General features: G+C 39.8%; 1 protein-coding gene across 3 annotated transcripts in view; it reads left to right on the top strand.

The window, feature by feature from the left end:
* The window catches only part of ATG7 (autophagy related 7), an 89,769-nt gene that overhangs the window by 57,475 nt on the left and 7,652 nt on the right, over positions 1–24,642 (top strand). Inside the window, exon 18 of one of the 3 annotated variants that reach the window (XR_011338188.1) lies at positions 11,130–11,210. The exons of the other annotated variants lie outside the window; for them this stretch is intronic. The gene's annotated coding sequence lies outside the window, so the exon portion shown is untranslated. The remainder of the gene's footprint in view (positions 1–11,129; positions 11,211–24,642) is intronic. 3 annotated transcript variants of the gene reach the window in all.

The raw sequence follows: 24,642 nt of genomic DNA, 5'->3' as shown, positions 1-24,642 counted from the left end.
ACAAGTGTAGGCAGTGGGCCCCGTGTTAAGTCTGTACTGGGACACCAGGCAAATGACCCATTTCTTGTTTCTTCCCAATTTTTGTCTATGGGTCTTAGCGAATTTCTTTGGAGCAGGAGTTCTATTTCAGTTCACGATTGTTGTGTACAAGGCAGGGTGGGATTCTACTCTTTCTGAAATGAGACTTGTGATACAGACTAACTGATAAAAAACAAAAAAAGCCCAAACTCCCTCAAGACACATTCCCTGGCGTTACACCTCGTAAGAAAAGAGCGATCTCGAAGGAAAACATAGAAGATGGTTGCTAGAAGTACGTTATAACAGGGCTCTTGCTGGGGAAGAGAAACCAGGTTCTGATAGGACCCTCAGGTAGCACAGCTCTGAAAACGCACCCATACCAAGCGTGTATTGCTCCTGAGCTCAAGTGATGATACTGTGGTCTTTAATGACAGTGCTTTGTTCCAGGCATACGCCGTTTAAAACAGGTAGGTATTGATTAAATTGAAGTGACAGACTGCCTCAGCCCAGGTGGTGAAAATTCCTTTCATAACATTGCCACAGCTTTTAAATTAACTTTTCCTTGAAGAATATCTCCTGCCAGGTGATTTATTTCACCCTTTGCCTCACTGGTGGCATGTTGTGACGTTAGTGTACATGGATTCGTGTATCCTCGTTGTCCTTCAGTGTTTGCTGCATTAATATACAGTGAATATATTTGATATTTAGACTATTGTTTGCAGTCTTTTTATACTTCTCAGCTTCGGTAGGTTGTGTTTTGAAGATGTTTTCCTTCTTTCACCTAGTTAACTGGTGGGGTTGATGAGCATAACGGTAAACTTCACTGGGGTGCTGAGTTTTTATTGTTTTGAACCTTGTTAAGAATTTGACTCCGCGACTGAAAATTCATTCTTATTTACGTATTGGACACAAACTGAAGCAAGTAATGTGTCCCCAGGGTATTTATCTGACACCCAGAGATGCTGGCCCAGGTTGCCCAGTTGTGGCTGACCCATCCCTGGAGGTGTTCAAGGCCAGGTTGGATGGGCCTTGGGCAGCCTGGTCCCATGGGAGATGTCCCTGCCTGTCGCAGGGGGGTTGGAACTTGGTGGGTTTTAATGTCCCTTCCAGCTCTAACTGTTCCGTGATTTTGTGTAATGGGAAGGAAATTACAGTAGGTTACGCCTGAAGTATTTCTTTCATGCTTATGCTACTATTGTTTGTATTTTTTGAGTTAATTAGAGAAGTTAAGTCTCTAGGGTATTTCTCAATGTCTGTCAGACTTTTGATGTACAGTGATCTTCTCTGAAATCTTGAACTGCTTGAAGTTACTCAGTACAGATCAGCATCTTCAGGTTGGTTGCTCATAAGTAACATAATTGAATTTTAACAGAAATTCACAAATTCACTTCTTAAAAGCTCTTGCTTTTGTAGCAGACTGTTCCCAGCTTTCCTCGGTAACTTCTCTTGGGAAAATCAGAGAAATTTGAACTTAATAAACAAATATGAAGGTATTATAAAATTTGATTCCTAATTACATTATCCTGCACGTGGCACTTGATCAGGTCTCATGTCTCACTTGCAATTGTGTTCTCACATTCTCCTCTTCACAGACAGAGGAAGAAATAATTAAGAAATATCGTACCTTCAGCAAACAGGAGCCTCATATTGCCAGTTCTGCTTTAGGCCACTGACTAATGCTCTGTCACCTTTAGTTGACAAATAGGCAAAAGAAGAAACCAAAGCAGTAAAGATGTAGGTTACAAATTAGCTTTTTATTTAGGCTTTGTTGTGTTTTGTTGCTAAGGAAGGGATTTAAAAGATCAAAATATAAAAGCTGTGTTGGACGTGGCTTAAATAATTTTTTTTCCTCTGTTCAACACTCAGATTTCATTTCAGTGATTAAAATACTCATCTTCAGATATTTGAACTGTGGGATAAAAATAACTCTGAGGGCAGATTTGGACAGTGGCTTTTGAATGCACTTAGGTCCTGAACTGTGCTAATAAGTAGAACTGCCTCTCACAGTTTTTGCTGGTATTGTTTGAAGGGAGGTTTTGTTGTTAATACTTCAGCCAAACCAATAGGGCTTTGTGTTTGTATAATGTCGTATCATGATGTAAACAATGTTTTGTGAGTCTTTGGAAATGTTCGGCAAATAAACTAAAGCTGAAAGAAATAAGTTATCTTGCCCTTGGAGCTGTTACTTGGTACAAGGGGCTTAGCATTTTCTGAGTGCTGATGTTATTATTCATCAAATATTTGAATAAGACAAAAAAAGAGGAAGGCTTTGAGTTGCATTTCAGGTGTTTATGCCTTCACAGATGTCTTCCATCTCTTCCACAAAACTATATCCCTTCTTTGTCTCTTTAGAGTCATAAGAAAGCAGTTTCAGAAAATCAGCCAAGTGAAGGTACACGGCTAGCAAGTAAACATGCTTGCAGGACTTGTAGGTGTGAAGTATGTTTGTGGACGTATCTGGCTGGTGTTGGTCGAGAACCCGTGGTGTTGAGTAGGCATCCAAGTGAATGTGAAGGTGATGCTTCCCTCTGTCCCTGCTCTCTTTTCCACAGCCTGTTCCTAGGTGTGCATGCTAGACTGCCAGGCCAGGATCAAGGCTCGTCTTGGTTTTTTAGTTAAGCGGCTAACTGCCTGTGAATCAGAATTGGAGCTGTGGCAGTGTGATCCCTGTCAACGTGGTATAAAGATGGGATTCCTTGTTGGAGGAGTTGGTTTTATTTTGCTCCCACATAGCTGTAAAGATACTTTTCTGGCCGCGTGCAAATACACACCTCTGAGCACAGAAGATGCTGACCAAAATCAACCATATTAGAATATATTTGCACATGGAAACTCAAGCCTTCGTTGCATGTGGTGTTGTGAAAATTAAAACGTAAAAACACCTTCTTTGAAAAGGGTAGGTAAGTGTTGGATTTTGGAAGCATTCATGCTTTCCTGCTGTCTTTGTGTTAGTTGTCTTAAATAGAAAAATATTTAGCAACCAGAGGGTAGCTGTTTACTCTGTAAGCTGTCTTTGGGTAGGATTTTCATAATTATATGTGTTAGATATTTTAATATTTGGAGCAAAAAATATCAAATATCATTTGGCCTTAAAGATATTTTTCCTGCTTGGAGGAAGATAATCTTACTTGCTTGGACTAGCTCTTAGTAAATAAAACCACTGCTTAACTATTTGTTTTGACAGAATTTTTCCCTTTTGTCCAAAGAAGGAAGGCTTTACCTGTCCATTGTTTGATTTACTGTAGTATTTCTTCTGCTATTGTTTATAGGGAAGTCATGTCTTTGAATAGGTATTGAAAGCTGGTTTCTGATTAAGATCAAGATTAACTTAGAGAAAAGGAGCACGTTGCAGAGCAGTTGTGGTTATAAGTAATACAGGCTTTGATAGTACGAAGCTGAACAAAAAATTTTCGGCCGATGTGAAAAAAAACCATTTAGCCATAAACATTTGTGATACTACAAAGCAATGGTCTCAATTATCGTCTGTTCAACAAGAATGTGGCCAAGCGTCGAGATTTTTACTTTGAATTACCAGAGCAGAGAGGTTTTCATCTTCATTCTAAGAGACTTCTCATGGAATCTGGATTACGTTCCACACCTTCATACTTGTATCCAATTGAAAAGTGTCTTAGAAATAGTCCCCCAACCTAATGAGGGTGTTTCATGTGGAGCACAAAATTTCTGGCTTTCTAATAATTCAGTGCTGTCAAAAATGGGAAAGCAAAAGGGTGAATGTAAGCAGCGGACTACAAAGTCATTAGTTTCTTGCTGCTAGTTTACACATGTGATGTTTAATTGTACAGTAGTCTGCCTGACATGCCTACTGTTCTGCAGCGGAGGTCCTGGATACTTACACGCAAGAGGTAAACGTGCATGCCTTGAGCCTTCATTTGTTTCTTAATGTGTCGGAAGTGGCAGAGCTTGCAGCTGGCTCCTTATAAGTGCAAATAATTCTTTAGAGAGTGAAGACTGTGACCTTAGTCCAGGCTGAGAAGGTTTAGAATGGGATGAGTTCCTTTTACAGTGGAATGCAAACTATTTTTGTGACACTTACCTAAAGAGACCCCAAGAGAGAATCTTTTGTTTCAGCAGGCACCAAGACTGCTCCAGAGATGCAGGAGCTGTCTGGGATTGAGTAGAAGAGAGCCAGCGTTACCTGCTCTGTTGCTGTAGCAGGTCTTGCCTGTCTCCCGGATCAGCCAGCCTTCAATAGCCGTCCTCCTAGTAGCGCATTGCTCCTCATTTGGGTGGAGGAGTTTTCAACATCTTCCTGCTTTCTTCAAGTCCCTGAGGGAAGTGTACAGAGAAACTGGAGCCAGATTGCTCCCAGGAGCACATGATGATGGGATGGTTGTAGCATGGGAAATGATGATTTGGTATCAGGAAAAGGTTGTCTGCTTGTTTGATGGTTTTTGTTATTGAAGTGGTGGTCAACTGCTGGACCGGGAACAGAAAGAGGTTGTGGGATCTTTGTTCCTCAGAGATATTTGGAATGTAACAGGCAGGACAAGGCCAGACCCGTTTTCCTTGACCGTGCTTGGTGAGGCAGTTATGGTAAGTGACCTCCAGGGGTCCCTAGCTTTTTTTCTTTCCTATTATTCTAGGCAAAAGTATAATAAATGCGTGGAAAAGAATGCGTATCATGCATAAATCTGTCCTTATACTCAGTTCTGGTATTTCACTAAGGCTGCACTTCTGAAAGTTGTAATCACATTTGAACTATACTGACATCTTATATTGAACTTAAGTGCTCAGCCATGCATTTTAGTTAGCAGAAATAAGAGTTATCCTTGATTGTATTGCCTAATTAATTTTTAATATAATTTTTAGTAAAATTATTTTAAAACTTTTTAATTCATGAGTTTGACTGGAGTTGATGGCATGGAAAAGTAAATTGTTTTGCTACTGTAGAAAAAAGAGTGAATTTGGCAGGTGGCTACATGTTCAGAAGCGTTCTAACTTGGTTGTTTTTAAGCACAGGACCTAATATTGAAAGGTGAGTATTATCATCCACATCAATTATTAATGAATACTACTTCTCTATTTGGAGCCTGTGTTGACACATGAAAAAAAAACAATCAAAGAAAAGAAAACTAAAAAAAACACCCGACCTTCCAAACACCCAAAACTAGTTTTGCTAGACTTCAGCTTGATAATTATTACTGCAATCTCTGCTCTGTCAGACTTACTGGTTTTCCCTTGTAGCAAAGCTGCCGTTTCTGTTTTGTCAGGATAAACAGTTTTGCAAAAGAAATTGCTGTTCCAATTTTTTGGGGGGTTTTTTTGGATAAAAAAAACAGCTCTACCAGACAATGTTGCTCCCACCTCTGTCATCCTTCCTGAAGCATTTTATGCTCACCATTCTAATGGTTTCTACTGCTAGAAAGAGTCCAAGAATTTTTAGAATACTTGCATCTACTCATTAGTAGATGATTGTGTGTCAGACTGAGGCTCCTGTTTGGTCGTGGTAGGAATGCCAAGCGCCTAAATCTCTGTAAGACTGCTCGCCATAACCCTTCTGTTCACACTCATCATCGGTTTTTATCTAAGTTAATAATTTTGTACTAGGAACCTAGGTTTTGCAAAATTTTGCCTTGAAAATAATTGTGTTGGACCACATTATTGCTAGATTTAGACAGCTTGTTCACATGCTGCTGCTCTCTGTCCTTAGACACAATGTACCTTATAGCTGTGTTGAACAACTCTAAACTCTGTTGAAACCATGTTTAGTAACAAACATACAAAACCAGTTTTGAAGAGGCTGAAGATCTTACAATGAAGCTGCAGGAAGCTTTGATATTTACTTAGATCCAGAGTAATAAAGTTCAAGCCTTCCTCGTTCAGCTTGTAAACTATCTTTTTTGTGATTTTTAAGATAAACTGAGGAGTGTAGCTCGACTGAATGGTAGCAGTCTTGGTGAACTCGGTAGCTGCATAATTTCACAAGCTCCATTGTGATCCGCATAGCCTGTTTCTCAGTCAAGTGCAAGTCATGTATCTCAAAACAAATAAACGTTAAACTGTGTTGAGAAACTGATAAGAAGTTCATAATTTAATTAACAGTGCCAATTGGTGAACTGGTTGGAAATACAACATCTGTTTATATTTACATTTGCCTTCCAAGTGCTTTAATGTACAGCAGTATTTTAAAGATCAGCATGATGTTATGCAGCATTGACAATCCATTTAATGTATAGACGTTTTGGGACAGTTTTTTAATTCCCCTTTGAGTCTCACAACAAGTGTTGAAAATGGTTTCTAGCTACGCCTTCTGGAACTAGAATATGAATTAAATTACTCTTTCTAGATTAACTGGGAATGAAGGTTTACAAATACAGTTGTGTGCGATCTATGCAAGACTTGTTTAAGCTGTAGTTTTTTTAATGGTACATTAAACAGTAAAAAAAGGATGGATAATGTGGCCGAAAGCATGGGGTTCTTTGTGTCTAAGCATGAAATGTCTTTCAGTTTGCTTGGAAGACTTGTTTCTGATACTCAGTATCGCCCTCTTCCAGGATACACCACCCGCTATTGTTTCCAAGACTTCCCAGATCTTAAGTACATTAGGTAATATAATTGTGATACAGTAATTAAAACCACAAGTTCTTTTGCTCCCCGCAATACTGTAATATGTTTTTTATAATATATATGCAAATTTTAAAACCAATTTAAATGTTCTTATACTTGGCATTATTAGAAGTAGACACAAATATATGTTTCAAACTTATGTAGAAATTTCAATATTGTTGATATCTCAATGGAGAATATTGGGTCATTCTTGCTGTTAACTCTAACTGTTCTTAGATGGGATAAACACAAGTTGTTATTTTAAGGACTGTGTCCAGTCCTGTTCAGCAACTTTATCGATGACCTGATGAAGGCATTGAATGTACCCTTGGCAAGTTCGCAAATGGCGCTAAGCTGGGAGGAAGTGTGGATCTGCTGGAGGGTAGGGAGGCTCTGCAAAGAGATCTGAACTGGCTGGACCACTGGGCTGAGACCAGTGGGATGAGGTTTAACAAGGCCAAATGCCGCGTCCTGCACTTGGGGCACAACAACCCTATACAGCTACAGACTAGGGAAAGCATGGCTTGAAAGCTGCCCAAAAGAGATGGACCTCTCGGTACTGGTAGGCAGTGGCTGAACATGAGCCAACAGTGGCCCAGGTGGCCAAGAAGGCCAATGGCATCTTGACTTGTATCAGAAACGGCGTGGCCAGCAGGGCCAGGGAGGTTATTCTCCTCCTGTACTCGGCACTGGTAAGACTGCACCTCGAATCCTGTGTTCAGTTCTGGGCCCCTTGCTACAAGAAGGATGTTGAGGCTCTGGAGTGAGTCCAGAGAAGAGTAACGAAGCTGGTGAGGGGGCTGGAGAACAGGCCTTATGAGGAATGGCTGAGGGAGCTGGGGTTGTTCAGCCTGGAGAAGAGGAGGCTGAGGGGAGACCTCATTGCTCTCTACAACTACCTGAAAGGAGGTTGTAGAGAGGAGGGTGCTGGCCTCTTCTCCCAAGTGACAGGGGACAGGACAAGAGGGAATGGCCTCAAGCTCCACCAAGGGAGGTTCAGGCTGGACATCAAAAAAAAAATTTTCACAGAAATTGTCATTGGGCTCTGGAACAGGCTGCCCAGGGAGGTGGTGGAGTTCCCATCCCTGGAGATATTTAAAAGACAGGTAGACAGGGTGCTCAGGGGCATGGTTTAGTGGCAGATAGGAATGGTTGGACTTGATGATCCTGGAGGTCTTTTCCAACCTGGTGATTCTATGATCCTATGATCAGAGCCATTCCTGCAGCTTTGCAGAATGCAGAATATTATTCATTAGTTTCTTCCATCATTTTACAGATGGTAAGTCTTTTCTTTTTTTCAGAACAGTTTACATCTCTGGCAAGTTGTGTTTAATTTTGCATTTTAAGGAAAAAAATCGTTTTGGTTAGTTCTCAAATAAAAAGCCCTTTAATGGAAAGGAGATTTTAAGATGAATTAAATATTAAGACTAGAGACTATGTGGTGGGGTTTGTGTCTGCAATGGAGAGAGCAAGATGTGGAAATGGATATTTACAAAATACTTCGAGCTTTCAAAAGTCTGTAGACATTGACATTCTGTAGAGTTCATGCCTGTAAATAATCCTGCAAGATATAAATGAGATTACAAGGAATTCTGCACCTCTGTTAGTCTTTTTAAAATGCGTTCATTCAAATCTTTGAAGAACTAAGAAATAGTTGCTCTAGGGATCTGCTTTCAGTTGGTCTCTTCACTTCTGTGCTCTGCAAATGCATGGAGTTGTGTATGTACGGGAAATGGTTGCTACCTTTTCTCTTCTTCCTGGAAGCCTTCAGATATCCTTACAGCTCAACTTCTACTTCTATTTGTGATTCTAAAAAATGTTGAAAATAGCAAGTTGCATAGTATGTTGCATACTGAAAATGTAAGGACATGAAGATAACAAGCCACACTGGAAGAATTCTTATTTTCCAGTTCAGTTATTACCTAGTATTTTTAGAAAGTAGGGATAGTAATACCCTTGACAATTTTTTCATTGATGCAATGGAATTAATTCTCCAAAAGCAAATATTGTAGTTTATTTTGAGAAGGATTCTTTTTTCAAGGGGGAGACCTTAGTAAGTTCATGAACTTCTTCCAACAGTGGGATTAAGATGTGCCAGATTTATCAAAGACATTATTCCATCAGTGTAGATGAGAAGAAAAATGTGAATAGTGTTTCAGCACTGCTAAGTCTTTACAAGCTTCTGATTCAAATGCTTGCATTAACAAGAATATTGGGTAATAAAACCTGTAGAACATGTTGCAGCGCATCGTTACCAAGGAGCATTGTTGTGCATTTCAGCGGAGAGGATATGCCAAATACTGAGATGAGTCTGTGAATCTGAAAATAAATATTTTGATTGGCTATGACTTTAAAATATGTTTTAATTGATTTTATTAAGACTGGCGTTCTTCCAAAACTGCTGAACAAACATTTTGGTATCGGATACTTCATCATTTAGATAAATGCCTGAATTCCAGTTGACTTCAAAGAGTGGGGAATTGAGATCCTAGTCACCAAAAGACACATTCTGATTTTATCTCACAGACTGGAGGGTCATGCAGGAGAGCTTGTTTGAAAGACAGAAATAAGTACCTGAAGGGAGGCGGCAGTTGGGTAATTGCATCGTCTTCATTTGCATCAGCACCGAAGGCGTTAGTTTGGGGAGGCAGCCTAATGCTACAGATGTTGTTAAGCCATCAAGTACTAACAGCGTGCACTTAGCAAGCAAACTCCTTGGCTATTCCAATTGTGCAAATTATAGATTTTTGTCTTTTAAAATAATCTTTTTAAATAATGATGATTTTCAATCTTCTGGTTTTGGTGCACGATGGTTAACTAGAAGTAGTGCCGCTGTGGTAGCCTAAGGAACAAGCAGAGCAAGATCTGTGGAGAAGGTCCTGTCTTGCTTTAGAGTCACCAGTATAGCTGGAAAAGCAGAAGAATGCTTTGACATAGAACATTTTATACAGAGGAAAAGCTGCAAAATGTAGGCTGGCTGAAGCTGAATTGTTTGCTCTGAAACCAATTGAAAAAGGGAGTTTCTCCTTGGCTTCACCATCATCCAGTCATTTCCATTTTCCTTTTTTTTCTGTCAGGAGCTGGTTTTAGATTCTATTTGGGTTTTGTTCCTCAAAGCTAGGTCACTTTCCTAAGTCATTTCACAGTGCAGATTCATAAATGGTGATACTGGCCATCGCTGAAAGTGTGATAATCTGCAGCAGTAGGCAAGAGTGAGTAAGCAGAGAGCTTGTCAAGCTGATTTCTCTGCCAGAGCCTCCCTCTCACCCAGGCTATAGCCGGTGATTAGATTTATCAAATGACTGGAGAGAATTAAGCAGTCAGGCCTGAATAAGGAATGCGAGCTCAGAGATGGTTTGATTTGATTGAAAGAGGCAGATAAGTTTATGACAACTGTTTAGTTGTTGATAACTGGATGCTTATCATATTCCAGACAGCTTTGGGTTCTTTTCATTTTTCTTAAGGCTTTTGGCTACAATATAGTTTTGTGAAAAAATTGAGATTAAAAAACCTGTCGAAATATAGCACTTTACTAATTTCCTCCTCCCAAATTCTCTGCATCTCCTATCCTTTCCTGTGTCTCACTTTCTGTTCTGAGTCAATGATGACAGCCATACCTGTTTATAATTTTCTTGGTAGAGTGTAATTTCCCCACCTTGCTCCAAGCATTGCACCAGGTTTTTTAGTTGCACTGATTTAGATGATGATTTTTGCTTTTTCACGTTACTGTTGACAACTCTGTCAATATATGGTATCTGTAAGAAATTATTCCTTTAAGAATCATGGCTTAAAGAAAAGATCGCTCTTCTCCCAAGAAACAAGTGATAGGACAGGAGGAAATGGATGCAAGTTGTGCCAGGGGAGATATAGATTGGATATTAGGAAGAATTTCTTTACTGACTTGTCTTGGCAATCGATGACATCATGATGGGAGTCCTGGAGAGCTGCTATAACATAGCTATTTAATACCAGTGAGCACTGGAGGAAAACAGTTACAAGTGATGCCAATTTGAATGCTTTTACTGTCTCCTGGCAGCTCGTGTGTAGTTATTTGATGGCTGATGTAGAGCAGAGGAAGGGGCTAGGACATCGTCTTTTAAAGATGATGCAATATGTGTGGTAACATGAAACTGGGGCTGCAGCATGAGGTTATGGGGTATTAATGAAGACCTCTTCTCCCAAGTGACAGGGAACAGGACGAGAGGGAATGGCCTCAAGCTACACCAGGGGAGGTTTAGGCTGAACTTCAGGAAAAAATTTTTCACAGAAAGGGTCATTGGGCACTGGCAGAGGCTGCCCAGGGAAGTGGTTGAGTCACCTTCCCTGGAGGGGTTTAAGGGACAGGTGGATGAGGTGCTGAGGGGCATGGTTTAGTGTTTGATAGGAATGGTTGGACTCGATGATCTGGTGGGTGTCTTCCAACCTGATGTTTCTATGATAAGACTGCACTCTGAGTTGGCTACTGTGCCACAGCTAACAGACGGTAACATCTTATGGTGATAAGTGATAGGCAGGATATAAGAATGTTCCTGTTCTTTTTCCAGAAACCTCAGTACGATTAATTGAAAACTACCGGGAGAGGGCTTATTGTTAGCAGAGAGTTAAGACAGACTCCATGACCCATGGTAAGTGAGCTTTTTGTCTTTCATTTCAAAGGCAGAGTGTACAGATATTTGTGGGGAGCATGTTCTTTGCATCCGAAGACTCAGAATGTAGCTAAGGGTTTCTGCTTTTTGGAAACTGGTTTCTTTCTAGTTAAACAAACAAACAAACAAAAATGTTTTCCTTTGAGCCAGAGGAGGGAGTTTCATTGAGCTGTGAAGAGAGCTGATTTGCCTTTGGGCAGAACGTGTGAATAAACAGGTGGCCAGAAAAGAAGAAGCGCTAGGGAATAGAATCTTTGAAATTGCCAAATAAGAGTTTATTAATAAAGTATGTAGAAACTTACTGTACATAAACTAAAATCAAATTTGAGATTACCGCATGCTACATAGTCTCTTAGAGGGCTCATCAAGCCAACTTACTGATTTTTCAGTTACAGTCTTGTTTCAGGCTTTGTACTAGGACAGAAAAAAATTTGCCATGTTCCATAAGTATGCAAACATCATGTAAATATAAAGAATGTAATTTTAAGTTGAGTATTAACTGGATTTTTCTTAGGCAAATTTTTACTATATTCATTAGAGTATTTTTTATTCTTAAATATGAATGACAACATGAGTCAAACCATGTAAAAATTCAATTTGACATTGCAGTATTATGAACTTCCTTTGAATTTTGCACATTCCTGAAGCACGCTCTCTACAGATCTTGCAATGTCTCCAATTAGAAGTATTTCTTTTTAAGTAGTGGAATAATTCCTCAAGATTTAATGGGTTCCTGTTTAGACTTTCTATTCTGGCTCTTAGTGAACGCTTATGTGCATCTTGGTTGTGATCTTACTTGTTACATTTTAAAATAAGTCTTATTTGGGTGTAATTTGGATATTCCTAGGTACTGCGGTAAGCCGTGGCAGTCTGTTAGTGTTCTGCGTCTGTCTGCCCCTAACTCAAATTTATATGCTGTAAAAAAACTCCAGTGGTGAAACAGAACATTTCTTCCCTTTAATTTTGTGGAAGAAAAATATCTTCTTGTCTTATATGTATCAGTCAGCATAAAATATAGCATTTTGATTTCATCTCAAGAAATTAGCTTACTTTGTTTCTTTATTGCTTGTTTCTTCTCACTGTTTCTAAAGAAAGGGAACACTGATTAAATAGATATTGAATGTATATTAAAGCTGTAGAATTGTTTCCAGGGACATTTCTTCATCTTTATGTTGTAAGAATAGTTCTAATGAATTTGATTTGTAATTGCTGCCAGAGCAACAGTTCTGAGTCTAGTCAACACACAGCGGGTAAAAAGTACGGTGGAATAAGTCTGGGCTTCCACTTCAGTGCAGTAATTCTGTTCTTACTTGCCTAGTGTTAACCTTGTCTCATCCCCCACCCCATCACTCTTGCTCCCTCCCCCCACTCCTATAGCCATAAGCATTTTATCATGTTGACACTGGCAATCAAGCTGTCTTGCTTTGAGTATGAAAGAACTACTTTTATCATTTCTAATATGCAGCCTAGGGCCAAAACAGACAAAGCAATTTGAAAGGACTAGGTTCAGAAGGAGGCTGGAATTCCCTTTGTACAGCCTTTGGGAATATGACTTAGGTAACCAGCTCTGAAGCAGTTACTTATCGTAATGACAACTGTTGGCCTGTCCCTGCTTAGTCAGCGGATTTTCACACTGTTTGATGGTAACTAGCTCAATGTAATCAATCCTTAAAAACCAAAAATGGTTTGTTACGATCAGACCTGTCATAAGACATATTGTTTAATCTGGTTCCTAAACATTAAAAATCTTTTTATTCTCTATTATTTAAAGCAGTCAGGCTGGATTGTTGTTTGCACACTTCCAGGCAAAAACCTGATTCTTCAGGCGAAAGCAAGATCGACACTGAAGGCTGCTTTCTGCCAGGGGATATCTGTGTGGTGCTGATATCTTGTCATGTCCAAGTTTCCCCTTTTATTAGCTGGAGAGGGACTCTTTATCAGGGAGGGCAGAGATGGGATGAGGGGGAACAGTTTTCAGCTGAACAAGGGGAGATTGTGATGAGATTTTAGGAACAAATGTTTTCCTATGAGGATGATGAGGCCCTGGCCCAGGTTGCCAAGAAAAGTCCTAGCTGCCCCATCCCTGGAGGCGTTCGAGGCGAGGTTGGATGGGGCTTGGAGCAGCCTGAACCAGTGGGAGGTGTCCCTGCCTCTGGCAGGGGGTGGGACTGGATGATCTTTAAGGTTTCTTCAACCCAAACCATTCTACTATTCTGTGGTTCTACGATGAAGTCCTTTATGCACTGTCCTTACAGACCATGTCTGTTCCATCCAGTGGTTTACCTATGTTTTGTCTTCTGTTCTAGCACCTCTTTGTCCCTTATCAGTCACCATAAGCTTTTTCATGTCTACCCATCCATGCATCTTGAGACCTAGCTCTCAGCTTGTACAAAAAAATCATCTTTGATATCTGTCTTCTTTTGAAATATCATCTCCACTGCCATCAGCTGACACCTTTCTTTTAGTGCATAAGGACTGTTGGGATATTAGAACCCCAGTAAGTTCCTTTTTCTATGAAAAGCTTCTAGTAAATCTCCTTTAGCTTATTTTTTGTAGAACCAATCAGCGGACAACCTAAATGTGTTTATTCTTCAGTCTCATTGCTGCTTGTTTTCATCAGTTTAGGTGCTGCCCTTTCTTGAGATGCATCTAATTTGCCTTTTCATTGTGGCCCATAGATTAAGGTGATGCCACCATTTTTTCCAAGTAACAAAGTTTACTTTGATTAGTGTAAGCATACGCTACTCTGTGAGTCAAGGAACATAGTTATATCACCTCTGTCACATTATCCTGCTCATCGAATATTCAAGACAAGTTCACAAGTATGAAGAACTGCAATAATTATCCCATTCCCCATTGTGTTTTAATAAACCTTGACCAACTGCATAATTTTCCGTAAGTTTTTATTGTACTTCTAATCTTGGTGCATGAACTTTTGTAATTGGCATAACTTGGAACTCATTTTGCCTTTTGAATGATTTGTTGGGCTTTGACTTCTTGTTAGCAGCAATGCCATGATTTTAAATACGCAATGTGCATGCCCAGCTTTGTACTTGGTCTTCATATGAATTTCATTTTTCCTTGGTGTGGGAAAAAACTAGTCTAGAGCCCTTTTGATTGGCTGCTCTATATGAAGCAAAGAGCATTTGTTTCTAAGTTCATGTCCCTGATGTTATCATTCCCCAGATTAGAACGTGACTGCAGCTTGGAGGCATCAGTGGAGATAAATAATTCCTTTTACTGAACCTGATGTTTTAGAGTTGGTTCCTTGTGAAAACCAAGTCCTGCTCAGTTATTCAACAGGACAAGAAGCCTACACATCATTTTCTATTCTGAAGGGCTGGAATTTCAAATAAGCTCAGAGAATTTATTTTATTTATTTTTATTTATTAATTAATAATTTGTAAAATGCATGTAAGTACCGTGACCTGCTACCTGATATTGTGTTTTTCTCTCATGCATGACTGAAGATTCTCCTGACTGCAAAGGTGAGCTGAACGGAAGAGTGCACATTTCCGTACAAATATAACATTTCCTCATAGTTCCACAGTGCCCCTTCTCTGTTTTTGTGCTCTGTGAATCACACCTGCCCAGGTAGAGGTGTCCAAACACTGTAAGATTTCTATGCTAATTTGTATATGAATTTATATAATTTTTTGCTGTTTGTCTCAATCTTAACACATTCTTGTGGAGCAATATTGACCCACGTTGAAGAGGTAATCGTGGAGCTGCTCTCTACAGAGCTGGCACTTCATGTATCATCTCATAATCAGGGTCTGGATGCATCTTGAAAGTCTTTTCCTTCGAGTAATGCAATATAGGTAAAAGAGAGTGTATGTGTTGAAAATTATATACCCACCAAAGCAGAAAAACAGCGTTTGAGTGTTTGTAGAGCACAAAACTGCACTGACTCCTTGCATAGTTGATTTACATGACAACCACCTTTAAATTCCGTTTGTAAGTGTGGTTTTGTGTCATGCGACACCTCCTATAGGAGAATAGTTTTTAGCCATTGTTGAACCTGGGTTAAAAAAACTTGATAGAGCGTCTTAGAAAGAATCCTGTGTTACCTACCCTTTCTTTTTCAAATGAAGAAACCAGTTTGAATACATCTGCCCCTTTGGGCTGGTGCCTGTTCCACTTGCCATGCTGCAGTTCCCCGTCTGTTTTAAATACGGCATTGCTGGCCTCTGCGGGCACTGACGCTTTGAATGTGTTTGTTTTGAAATTTCACTGAGGCATACTCAGACTCTTACCAAATCCCTCCCAGATGGTAGCGTAAATGCGTTGGCATTGTGTGCCTGTTGGGATTCTGAGATTGTTTCTTTGGTTGTGTTCTTCTATTCAAAGATCTCTTGTCTGGTAGCCAGGCGTGTGGCCAAGCTGGGCGGTGGTGTCCGTATGGATGCTGGCTTGCTGGGGGTACACCTTTTTAAAGCAGGCTTCAAGAACTGATTGACCTGTGTGGGAACAGACTGCACAGATGTGTTGTAATATCCTTCCCCTTTCGGCAGACATGACTAAACAGACTTCGTCTGCTCCGAACAATTAAGATGTTTGCCAGTGTGTGCAGGGCCCCGTGCAAGTTCTAGCTTGTTCCCAGCTGGTAGAGGAGCTTTTCAGTTTGTGCAAAAATATTTTAGCTGTTCATATTCCCTTTGTTTTAGGGCTTACTCAAGAACTTTTAACTTTTCAAGGCACACCCGAGTCTCTGCATTAGTAAAAACACTTCCAGTCTTCAGATCTTTTCTAGTTTCTCTAGTTCCCTGGAAGCAGTAATTGTCTTAGCCAAATAGGCAAACCTTGTTTTATGTGAAAACCAAGTAAGAAAACCTGGCAATGTTTATTCGTGACCACAGGAGCTTTTCTGTCATGACTCACAGGAAGAATCTGAGAATCTCTGCTCTGAATTTTGCTTTAATGCAGAGGTTTTTGAATGTAAGTTTGGAGCTCTCAAGTGGTATCCCCAGTATGCAAATGGAACTAAGGACTGATGCTGTGTCACTGATGTCAGGGGAACTTTTTGCCATTGAATTAAATAAGGCAAGGAACAGAAAACGCGCTGATAAAAGTTCTGGGAGAAATAAGATTGGGTTTGTCGTGCTGAGTACTGTGATCCCTGTGGGCCTTGCTTCAGCAATAAATTATTGTAGGTCTCTCTGGTCTCTCTGCTGCCTCTGAAGATGGGGCTTCCAGTGGAATCAAACCCTGCTGTCCTGAGAGCAGCTGAAGGCTCATTTATCTGCTGAGGTAGACTGACAGACCAGGTACGTGCAGATTTTTTGTGAGGCTGACCCATTTCCTTTGGGCTTCCTTCTCTGATATTTGTCTTGTGTCTCTTTGGTAGTTAGAGAAATTTTTTTGAGCTAGTGAGTTTAAAGTATTGAACATTCCTCAAAGGAACCATCACAGAAAAGGGGGCATACAAATCTGAACCTGACGTATGATTGTTAATGGTTGGATTTTTTCAGTCTCTCAGTATTGTTGGTTAATGTTATAGAACTTGTGTCCTTGTTAAAATGTTAATTGAGCTGTGTTACTGCAAAGGCAGAGGAATACGAAAGTTTCCACAAGCGGCTACTTCCTTACATCACCAAAGTCACTCAGAGCAACAATATTTAGATATCAGATTAGCAGGAAATGACTGTGGTAGTTAATCGTTTAGTCTTCCAGAAACCTTTTGAACTAGAAAACAGTTCTGTATCTTTCAAAAGAAGAATTATTAAGCATGTGTTTGTAATAAGTAGGTTATTTGTTCTGTATTAAAATAGTTAGATATTGTTTGGCTAAAACTTTGCCATCTAGGTTTTCCAGCTGGAGATGGAGCTTCACTGTGGTGCATGCTGAACAGCATGGCAAAAAGAAATGCTGTCCCCTCTTCCCTTGTCAGTCCCCTCTTCTGGACCAACAAAAAAGTGTGGAAAGTAAATAAGGTTCAGTTAGGATGCTAAAGCCATTAGAGAGCTTTATTGTACATGACAAATATAACTAAGTCATCTGTGTAACATGATAGTGTTGACACAACTTAAATGATAACACCTAAGCACTGGTTATTCAAGAGAATAACGGAGTCGTAGGATACTGAAGGTGGGAGAGGGCTCTGGAGGTCATCATGTCCAGCTTCCTCCTCAGTGCAGGGCTGAACTGGGGGCAGCTTGTCCCAGTAGTTCCTGCCTTTAGTGTTCTGTTTTAATTCCCCGAAAAAATGAAATTGCTATCTTTAGGAGTTAGAAGCCCTACTCCTGAATTGTACTCCAACAGCAAAATTGTATTGTAGTCCATCACTTGTTTCTTTGATTCCTGAGTATGCTTAATTTAGCTTGCAGAAACACCAAAGAACAACTTATCAACTTGTAATCATAACAATTTGGGTTGAGAATTTCCCACCTGGGGATACGTCGGTGCAGGAGAAAGCCCCATGCTGGCTGACAGAACAGCTGAGTGGTCAGCAGAAGCTTTCCTTAATGGCAGAATCGCAGGCCGTCTGCGACCGAAGAGAGGAGCTGGCTTGAGCCAAACAGTGAAATAACACACAGGTAGAGTCACAGAGTGTGTGTTACATGGCAGACATGCACACACAAACCTTTGTGGATGGAATACAGACCTTAACAGTAGATCTGTGCTTTGAACGGGATTAATGCAATCGCCATATTTCTTGAACAGTGGGAAGGCTGGGGGAGTTAAGGGCATGAGGTCATGTGGGCTTTACCAAGGACCTCTGGACAAAAAGGACTGGATTAAAAATGGTCATGATACAGTTTAAAATTGTCTTGATGTATAGCTCAGAGAAAGGCAGACTCTAATACCTACAATGGTTTGAACTACTGAGAGAATTAAAAAGGAGAGGATTTCAAAGGCAGAAACGCCTGGTGCTTAGGTAACACTTCCCTGCTTACAGTCAGGAAGAAACCCAGTGTCATTTTTGTCTTTTGAAGCTCCTTTTCTCTGATGTTGTTTTCATAGTGTCTTAGACCACAATGACGATACGACTTTAACTTAGATTAAGCTCCTTAGAAAATATTTTCTGTTACCCATAATAGAAAATGAAATGGGGAAAGCTATCTGTCTCTGAGGTGGAGAAAGTCAAACCCTCAGTTCTTAGTTGAAACAGTTGGGGTTTTTTTAATACTGATATGAGGAGGAAGAACTCTTTCTATCAAATAGTAATTTGTTTGTCCCTCTAGAAGAGAAATACCACAATTACATAAGAGCTTGTAAATAGATTTTGTAACCCAGTAGCAGGCATTTGAAAGGTTAACACAAGAGAAGCGGTTGGCTTTTCAGAAAATACAAACCAGTATCACTTCCTTGGGCTCCCACTGCGGATGCTTTGGAAGGATACTACTCCTGGGAAAACTGTGCTTTGTGTTACATGTCTTTTGTGGGGTTGTTTGGTTGGGGTTTTTTTGGTTTTTTTTGGTTTTTTGGGTTTTGAAGTCTTGCATTACCCAGTAAGTGGATGCAGCACTGGCATTTTGGAGGAATATTCCATCAAGCCAGAAAATGTTATGAAAATTTGGCGTTAAGTCAGAACAGATAAGAATGAGATGATTATGAGTCATGAGCCAGAATGCAACTTGTCAGCGAGCACTGTGCAGCAAAAGTGTACCAGTTACACAGGACAAGACCCGTATTTAGGGAGTGGGATCAGATGTCGCCAAAGTAAAGAGGTGATCAAAATAGTTCCTCTAAGTTGTTTTGGATAAAAACGTTTGCCTTCACGAGTCCCACATTGTAGCTATTCAACTCAATCCTGTATTTCTCAAATACAGACCCAAACATTTAAATTAACATTATGAGAGCGCTCCTAACAACTTTTTTTCAATTTAAAAAGATGAGTTGCAAACAATAGTTCAGAGTTTCAATTATTATAGAGTACCTTTTGTGTTTTGGTTTATACTGCATCTTCAATTTTCCCCTATGCAATATCATAGAATCACCTGCTCCTTTTGCTTTCTGCTTGTTGCCAGTTCTGTAAGGAATAGGAGAGATTTATAAACGGGGTCCAATGAATGATTTTATTTACTACTGAATAGAAAACCATTTTTTGACATGTTGTATTATCTTAAATGTTTATAAGTGAGCATGACTTTGGTTTTGACTATTGTCTGAAAAGGTGTCCCTCGCAGCGTTTTGTCAAACTGCTGCTTGAGTCTGCCCTTCTTGGCCCAAAAATTTGCTTTTTGCTGCACTTCGTTGCTCTGGGGGTGTGGCTTGATTGAATGCTGTCGTAGCCTGGCATCGCATGGCTCGTGCAACCTGGTGGGAATCACAGTGTGACAGGATGTCCCTGCAGGCCCTATCGTAGCTTACAGTTTTCTGTTTGAGTTAAAACACTTCATTACTCAAAATTATGCGGAAAAACCTTAAATGTATATTCCAGTTATTTCTTGGGGAAGAAGAGGAGGCAGTGAAGTGAAAAAAAAAACGGGATACTTAAGGTAGTGTAAATTCAGTGCCACAAGGAAGTAAAGTACGTGCTTATAGCACAGGAGATGTGTTGCTTGTTTTAAGGATAATTTTATGCAGAATTCATTAAACAGCCTTGGTTCTGTTCCCATTTTGAAAACACACTAACCCTGTCTACCACCCTGCAATCAAACTTTTAAAACTAGCTTTGCTCTCTGTTGTTCACAGTTGAACGTGTTCTTTCTGCGGTCCCTGTTGATCACAAAAACTCAGTGTAATTTCAGTCTTATCAGAGATGAAAAGATCAAAGTCATTCCATATGGGGGCCATGGGGGAAGAACGTTCTGAGCCAGAACAAGTGGTTTGGCTTGTAAGTGATCGGAAGCCTGTGTTATAGCACAACTGCAACGTACTCTGTGTCACAGGGCTCTGTAGCGTGGTGTCCCGTGTTACTATGAGACCATAGAAATGCTGTAACCGTGCTCTGCAAAGCTTGACTAGACTAAATACACTCATAATAAAAAGATTGGTTTGTACCAGATAGATTACATTGGAGGGGCTGTGTTTATTTCTCTTCTTTTTCAGAGCACTGGGTTACAAATAATTAAGAGCACCAGAGTGGGTTTCATTTTGAATTTTTGGACAATTTGCTGCACTCAGAGAAACAAATTGTTTGCCGTGGTCATGCCATCTTCCAGCGGTTTTGTGCCATCAGGCTGGAATGAGGTTCACTGACCCTCAGGAGCCTGTTAAAATGTTGCTTTTGTACCACATTCTGGGAATGAAAAAAACCAGCGGGAGAGCGCATGGGTTTCCACTTTGTTAAAGCAGGTCTAGCAGGACAGGTAGGGAAAGGAAAAAAAAAAAATAAGGAGAGTTGATAGCTAGGACACATCCAGGTACTGACAAATGATCTGTTAGTTCAACATTTTGAAATTCTGTGTTCAGAAAATAAAAACCACTTTTTTTTGAGACCCTCCTGCCACAAAATCTCAGCACAGTATCATCACAATCCTTGTTTGTTCAGTTTTTTCCCTTTTAATGTCAGTGTTATCATAAAAATAAACCTGACACTAGTACAAGTTTTCAGGTGAATTTGAGTCGAACGTGTCATTTCGGAACTGTTTCCTGAGTCAATACATGGGTTTTTAAGTGAGCTGAAGACTGCCTAGATTGTTTAGAAAACAGTGCAGTGTATGGGCATAGCAGAAGCTTCAGGGGCGAGGCAGCACGCACGTTGATGCTGATGCACCTGCCGCTTTTTCATGTTGATTTTCTGTTCATTTGAAACGGTAGGGATTTAGGAGAACTAAATCACGAACCTGATCTATCTCTTGTATTTCTAGTAAATGTCTGCCTTTACTATCTAAATGTTTCACTAGTTGTGCTTTTATATCAAGGCTTGCAATTTTCTGGGTAATATTCATTTTTATCCTATTTGATGAACGTAATGGGAAGTGTGACATGTAGGATTTTAATCATACTTATTGAGGGAAACTGGCATATAAGATTTTAATGCAAATACACTTACCTTCTCTAAGTTTTTGCACTATATAATCTGAAATAGATCCCATTATGGCAGTATATTTCATGCGTTTAATGCTGGAAACTATCTTCCTTTATTCATTTAATTTCAGCTAGTATCACGGGAAATTATTTTAGTTTCTAACATTGTGAAGAGAGAGGAGAAAAGTTTTCCATGACTTCTTGATGCCTCCTATGCAACATAGAAATGTTGTGTACGCACCGCCATTATCTTCACGGAAGCAACAATGAGATTAGTGAGGTCACTGGGTAAATCAAAACTTCAACTAATCAGTGTTTTGATTCGCATTTAATATTGCTTATGTGTTATATACAGTGCACTAGGGGGAAATACCTTTATGCTAAAGATGTGTATGTAACGTGTATATAAGATGATGTAACCGCTCGTGGGAAATCTTTGTTAGTGTATTCTGCCAAATATTATTTTCTGATAATGGGAGTTGAGGTGGAAAGGATCCATGTTATTGCTTTCAGAATTATTTAGAATAATGCATATTTTGTTCCTCTTTACCAGCTGCCCTTTGTGAAGATGGAGTGTTGTTGATTAAACAAGAAAATACCGTAGGAGTAGGATCGAAATGTTACTCATATCTAAGCGAGGTGACCTTCCAATAGTACTTTCTGTCGTTAGGGGACTCTCAGTCTCATCTGAAAGCGGTCTGTGCACTTTAATCAATCCATAAAACTTCGAGGGTTTCTGTGGACTTATTTTTTTGTTGTAGAAGTTGGGGATTTTTTTGAAATTGAGAGCGGGATTTTTCCAGTTTTGAAGGGTCTTCGAAGGACTTGGCAGTTTTTTGTTGTGGTAAGACATGATTTGCAAATATTGATCTTAGTTCCTCCTTCCACCCAACCTCTCTTTCTCCATGAAGTGGTGAGATGATGGATTCATCTCGGAGAGCGTCCCCTGCCTCAGCAGCTATCTAGTTATGGGCTGAATTTCCTTTAGGTGTGGGGGTTGTCTGGTTCATTAGGCAGATGCAATTGTACCTTTTATAACTTAGCATCTTCAAGCTTTTGAAAGTTCAGAAGTGGAGGAGTCTTCTGTTCCCATCAGGAAGGGGTTGCTGTGTCAGCCGTGCACAGGTGCTGTAGACAAGCAAGTGAGGATGATACTGGGAGAGGATGTAATTGTGGGCATGCGGTGAGTATGGGCTAATCTGATGGTCCTTGTTTGAAGACACTATTTAACCTTCTGTTTAGGGGTAAAGTAAAACACTGGACCAGCTTCTTAGGGAGGCTGTGAAATCTCAGAATTATTTCAGACTCAGGTGACAAGAGCCGATCCTGTTGAACCGCTTTGAGTGAAGCGATGGACAGTGTTATTTCCGCAGTTACCTTCCAATTGAGCTCAATCTGTGGTTCTGTGAGCCTGTGTTAGTACACTGGATGTACCTTCATCCACTTCTATAACCTCTTTATTGTTTCCAAGTTGTTCATTTCTAAAATTCAGTTGTATAGCTTGTGTAGCTAAAATGCTGCTCTTTTGTAACCAGTAGCCATCAGGCATTTGATTCTGTGTGACTTGAAAGCAACTTTAAAGGTCTTAGCAGTTCTGCATCACCCGTGAATTAAAAAGATGTATTGAGACATGACAAGCTATTGATTTACAGCAAAACAAGGTGTAACTGGAATGACATTGACTCAGATGTATAAATAGTGTTAATTATTCTGAGAGATCCGCATGTGTATATGATCCAGATCTCCTGTGCGAGTCTGTGAAACCCTTGAAAACAGATGTGCGTTTCTATCTGCATTGTGGATTTTTTGCAGGTTTTAGAAATGTAGTGAATATAGACTTACATGGTTTTTTTATTTTTAATGGGCACATCAAAGGAGGAAGACCATTTGTATGTCTTTATATAGTCTAATGTTTTCATTTTCATTTCAGTCAAAGAGTTCATATCAGATTTAATCAACATTATGACAGTATTTACATTAATTGTGGCTTCGTTCAAACACACCTTCTGTTTGGATAGTTGCCTTTTCATGGTAGTAAAATGAAGTTTAAAATCCCCCACAAAACAGGGTGATGTCAATCACCAAACCTGCCTGGTGTGGGGTGGTTGGTTGTTTTCACACTTGTTTGTTTTCAGTTTTTAAGAGCCTGAGGAAAAGAAAATAATGGTAGAAACTCTCTTAATAGTAGAAACTCTTCTTTTAGGTGTTCATCATTCCAACAGCTTGATTGCTATGCCCTGAAAAATGGATTTTTCAGCACCAGAGCACATTTAGAGGAGGAGAGAAACTGGTTTTCTATTTGCTTGTTTCTCTGCTTTGTTTTATTTCCTCATAAAGCAGGAAACAATGGAAGGAAATGGCTCTGAAGCATTCTTATACCAAAGAACCCCTAGTATGCATTTTTTTTGTTTCTTTTATTGCATTGTTTCATTAACAGTTAGTCATGTAAAAAAATACCAGAAATCCTTTTAATGAATGTTTTCATGTGATAATCAGATGAACACATAGGAAAACTGCTATAAAACCAGAAGGGAGTAATTACTGTCCAGCACTACTACTTGTACATGTTTGGAATCTATTATTGGAGGATATTAATAAGAGTTTTAGCTAGAAGTTTACAGTGTCACCTAATAGTTTCTGTACTGTTTACTTGCTGTTTTCTGTTTTGTTCTTAAATGTATCTTTCCAAGTATTTGGAGTCTTTAGATGTCACTTCTACAAGATATTTAGAAAACGGTTTGGTTTCAAGCGTATGAGCCCACCAAGCTCATGTGCTGAGTACTTCCCTGCATTTGTGCAATGACCAACTGTTGCAATAACAGCTCAGATGGAGGCAGGTCAAACGATGCTTAAAGGCCATCTGGGAAGAGGACATGTTCAGAAAAAGACTGCTTGACAGACAGTCTGCCCCAAAGTCCTAGAACACTAGGAAAAATTGAGTTAGTAGTAAAGGGATAGAAAATAAAATTCGAGACACCTGTAGCCTGACAGATTGGAGGGCATTAGAGGGAATAAGAAGAGATGTCCTGAAAGGCAGTAGCAGGGTTCTTTAAACATACTGCAGCTGGCCAGGGCATTTTGAGAGGGCAATGCCTGCAGTTCATATGAACAGCAAGGCCACACACGAGAAGCGTTCTGCGTATCTTCAAAGGAACTGCATGCAAGAAGAACTTAAAGGAGAATGGTTGCCATTGGTTGGGATCAAAATGAGAATGCCTTGTCACCTTGACTTCGATTTTAAGCTGTGTATATGGGCTGAAAATAGAGAATTTTGGAAGGGCTATATGCCAAGCATCAGTGAGGGACAGCATCACTGAAAAAGAGACAGAGTTGATGAACTTGAGTTTTATTGTAAGATAAGTAAACCATTCAGACAGGAAAGGCTGCGAAGGCTGAGACAGAAAAAAAGAACTTATGTAAGTACTAGGGATGCTGGGAATTCATCAGCCACATCAACTTGCTAGGGTGGGACCGTTGATACAAGGATCTGGAAAAA

The sequence above is a fragment of the Phaenicophaeus curvirostris genome, chromosome 11 (genome assembly GCF_032191515.1).
Source record: "Phaenicophaeus curvirostris isolate KB17595 chromosome 11, BPBGC_Pcur_1.0, whole genome shotgun sequence".
NCBI lineage: Eukaryota > Metazoa > Chordata > Aves > Cuculiformes > Cuculidae > Phaenicophaeus > Phaenicophaeus curvirostris.
Note: the sequence above shows the minus strand (reverse complement) of the source record. Positions and strands in the feature narration are given on the sequence as shown.